Source organism: Emydura macquarii, unplaced genomic scaffold (assembly GCF_026122565.2).
Source record: "Emydura macquarii macquarii isolate MOO-44397 ecotype Brisbane River unplaced genomic scaffold, CSIRO-AGI_Emac_v2 contig_295, whole genome shotgun sequence".
Classification (NCBI taxonomy): Eukaryota; Metazoa; Chordata; order Testudines; family Chelidae; genus Emydura; species Emydura macquarii.
In genome coordinates this window covers 2,602,386-2,606,652 of record NW_027130432.1, presented here as the reverse complement: position 1 = coordinate 2,606,652, position 4,267 = coordinate 2,602,386, and positions in this window count along the sequence as shown.

The following is a 4,267-nucleotide window of genomic DNA, read 5'->3' as shown; positions in this document are numbered from 1 at the left end:
AAAAGTGACAATTGTATTTACATATCATGTTTAATCTGAGGATCTCAAAGCACCTTTTCAAACACTAAATTTCACAACAGACGTCTGAAGTGTCTAAATATTATTATAATCATTCTACTAATGGGTAGATTGAAGCACAAAGAGGCTATGGATCTGATCTAAAGCCCATTGAACTCAGTGACCTACATTTTCAAATTTACCCTCAGATTTAGGGTGTCCAACCTGAGACACCTTACAGATGATTTCCTGAAAGTGCTGAGAACCGAGCTCATGAAAATCAGGTTTTTTAAAGGTAACTCACGTTGGTCATAAAAAAAATGGAAGCACCCAAATCAGTAGTGAAAATTTAGGCTATTCACTGCAGTGGACTTTGGATCACGCCGTAAGTGTCTGGCCAAAGGTCATGCACTGACCTCACCAAGCAACAGTCCCTTGATAGTAACATTTTAGGACTTGAGTTTTCAAAAGACCAGTAAAAACTCCATGAAAAGTCCATGGGAACAGTGGGTGTTCATCATTTCTTAAAACACGGCCATTACATATTAAAATTATACCATTTAATTTAGAATTTGGCCAACTCCTTGCTGCCTGCCCCCCCAAGAAACTAGATGATGGTATATCCACTTTGATTATCTAATTGATAGCTATTGGGGTGGAGATAATGCATATCTAACACAGGATTCATTTTGTGCAGCTTGAAATGGCTGAGACATTGTAACTTGAAAATCCATATGAATATGCAAAATATTGGATGCTGATGTTACTTAATAAAATACTTGTAAAAATAGCTGGTAGACATGTTCAGTATCTTTTTTTTATATGAAGATTCTGTGGCTGCTCCAAAACTTGTTTTTTTCCAAGATACTAAACGGCACCAGATTCTTTCTCTCTTTCACAGCTTCTCACAATTTTATTACTTTAATTAATATTTATGTTTAGTTGTGTTTTTCAGAATGCAGATGAAATTGCTAAAATTTTGTTGTTATTTTGATGTTCCCTTGATTATAAACAGTTTAAATAATTTGTTCTCCTTTTTTTCCATACAGATATAGACATCTGAACCACTATTTTGTTTGCCTTCTTTGAGTCTGTTGAAATGTAAAAGAGATGAGTTAGCGGCCTCTGGCAACTGAGGGCTATAATGGAGATGCTGACAGACTTATTTATAGTATGGTGATGCTACCAGGCACTGCAAATAATACATTTCACTCAAAATTACATTGACTTCTTTAAGTAATAGCTGTAGCTAAAAAGCTTTTAAAAGAATATCTTAACACAGTTCGTGTCTAGATGGGTTTATTTTAGTCCAGCCAGGATAACATGCCAGTGATTGTCCAGATATTATTCTGCTTTACTTCAAAGACACAGAATTGTTTTATCTAATCTTCTGCCTTAATCACTTTAAACATACTGACAAGCACAATTGACCAATTAATAGAGCTTATGCTCTTGTTATATCATTTGTTATCCATGATGCTCTTCCTTCTTGTAATTGCCTTTCAATTTTTCATGACTCAAAAATGGAGGATATACATAATGAATGCAAATAGCAAACTGATTAAATGTAATATAAATTGTAATGCTAGCTAGATTTGTGCTTGTTATTAATTATAGAGATCTGGCAAATTCTCATGAAAACACTTGATGTACAACAATCTGGATCTAATAGGTATAACACTATAGCTGACCTTCCTTTTCATATGTGTTGTGCAACAGAAAACTGGAAGGCTGATATTTTCAGAAGTGGCTGTGGAATTGCGGTTTCTTGGTTTTTGGGGTGCTAATCTGAGCACCAGCAGCCTGATCTTCAGAACGTAATGAACACCCACTAGTGAACTCAATCCTCAGCAGCTCTGAAAATCAGGCTCAACACTGAAAATTTTCCTGTAATTTGTCATATACAGACATAATTTTAGGCCCTCTGTGTTATCACCAGTAATGTATTTACCTGCTGAGTTGGATAGGCCAAGGCCCAGATAAACAATAAACAAGAGACAACCTCCTGCAGTTAAAACAGAAAGAAAATTTCCAGTGACTTCTGATTATACATAGATTTTTCCATAAAATAATCCCATTTATGTTAAAATTTTGATTTGTAAACACAATGTGTATTAAGTTTCTTAGAACTGTATTTTTATGCATGTTTTCATATGTTCATCATACAAACACTGTCTTACCCTTCATTCATTATGCACTTTAAAAAGAATTGGTAAGAGGCATTTTTTCTTACTCCTTGCCATTAGATGGATCAATCTGGTGAAGCAACATATTTAACCTCAACCCAGAACAATCGATAGGGTCAGTCTGACACTTGTCATCACTGCAAGAAGTTGATTTAGATTGTAACTGGTTTTTCCTCTTGGAATCAGGTCTTCCAATTACTGAGTATCAATGTGACATGGTATGTAAAATCCATAAGGATCACCATTACTGCGCTAGACATCTGACCTCCAGTAAACAGTTATTTCAAGTCTAAACAATGATTGCACTGAGGGCTTGTGTTTTGTTTTTTTTAAACGGATAACTTACAGTATCATCAAACCAAGAAAAAAAAAGGGAATACAATAAAACAGATTACACTAGGGATAGGCAGGTTCAGAAATTTTAGGAACTCTTATCCCTGCCTCTCCCACCTCATGTTCCCCAAGCCTTCCCCATTTATAACAGCCAGACATTCAGTTAAGAGCCCCCCCATCTTCCCAGAGGGAGATGAATTGATCTAATCTAATCATTCCTCAACCTTCCACCTACTTTTATTTGCTATGACAGGTTTTCTTGGTGAAAGGAAGGCGCAGAAGCTTCGTTCCCTCCTTTTGAGGCCTTCACAGGAAGCTGGGAGGTCTCTTCTGCCATCCTGGATTTTCAGCTGGATCCTCCCCTCTTGCTTTCTGATGATCAGTAGGTTTGCTCTCTCCCCAAATCCCTTGAGGTATCTTCTGGAGAAAGTCTAACCCCACATAAAAAAGGGAGATTACATTTGTAGATTCAGCAGGGATTGCAGGCCATCTGATTGCCTTTGGAATATTTTGGAGGGGGGATTCCCAGATAACCCTGAAGATACCATGAGGGTAGCAAGTGCTGTGTCCTTCCCATCACAAGAGATACCATATGGTACTGGAAGAGCTTGTGCTTGTATGGAGTAAAAGGGGGGAGTAGCTTGGATTGAGTGTGTATGGGGAACTTCCACAGTTTTGATTATTTAGCTAAGATACAATCCTTTGAACCTTTGGAGGTTCATTGTTACTGGCAAAAAACAGGGCAAAGGAGGAAAATACAATACAGCAAAAAAGTGCTGCCTCCATTAGCATGTATTTACTTCCTGTGAACAAATGTGAGATACAAAAGTGAAGCAAGCTGAGCAGTACACATTGCACCTCAGAGCACCTTAGCTGCTCAGTCTACTGCCTACTATTTACATTCAATCCTACAGATGAGGATCTATACATAGGCAAGGTGCTATGTACTCTGTGGAACAAAGGGACCAAAATTTGATGCTAAGATCACTAAGTAATTGAAATTCCACCAATGTCTGGTACAGATTCATTATAAACTGGTCATTGACTAAGTTCTGTAACTACATTAACTGTACTCTAATTGCACTCTCTATTAAACATCTCTCAAATGATTTTGGGCCAGATTCTGAAACCCTTACTCACAGCAAGCAGCACCTTAGTTCACAAGTTATTTCATTGACTACTGTGGGATGACTCATTGACATAAAACAGAGTATCAGAATCTGACTCTTTGAATTTCTTTTAAAGATGACCTGAAGGAAAATATGGATTTGTATCTATCTTTTTTCTTTTGTTTGCTGAGTTAACAAGAAAGTCTGAAAGATGGGTTTTTAAATTTATTGTTTTAAAGGTTTTCTTTTTTCTGTTTTATTTTTAACTTTAGGAATATAAATCTGGTTTTCCCTGATTTTGCTGCATGTTTTCTTGACGATAAAGAGAGCTGGAATTGGCTTTTTCTCAGCTTATCATTGTAAGAGTGAAGTGATTTATTTTAACAAAAATATTTTTCTCCTAACAGTTTTAGGCTTTTAAGTTAATACGGGTTAACAAAAACAATAGGAAACCCAAGCATTTTAAAACAGTCTAACAAACCATCTTCACTTCTCAACTGCTCAGATTGTGACTTTCCTTGGTACAGTAGTTGTGAGGTCATAATCCTATTAGTTCTGCTGTTGGTAAGAGTTTTCCATGGGAAAATAGAGTAAACAAGATCTGGACTGCTAATGTAAGAAATGAACACACACACACACAAA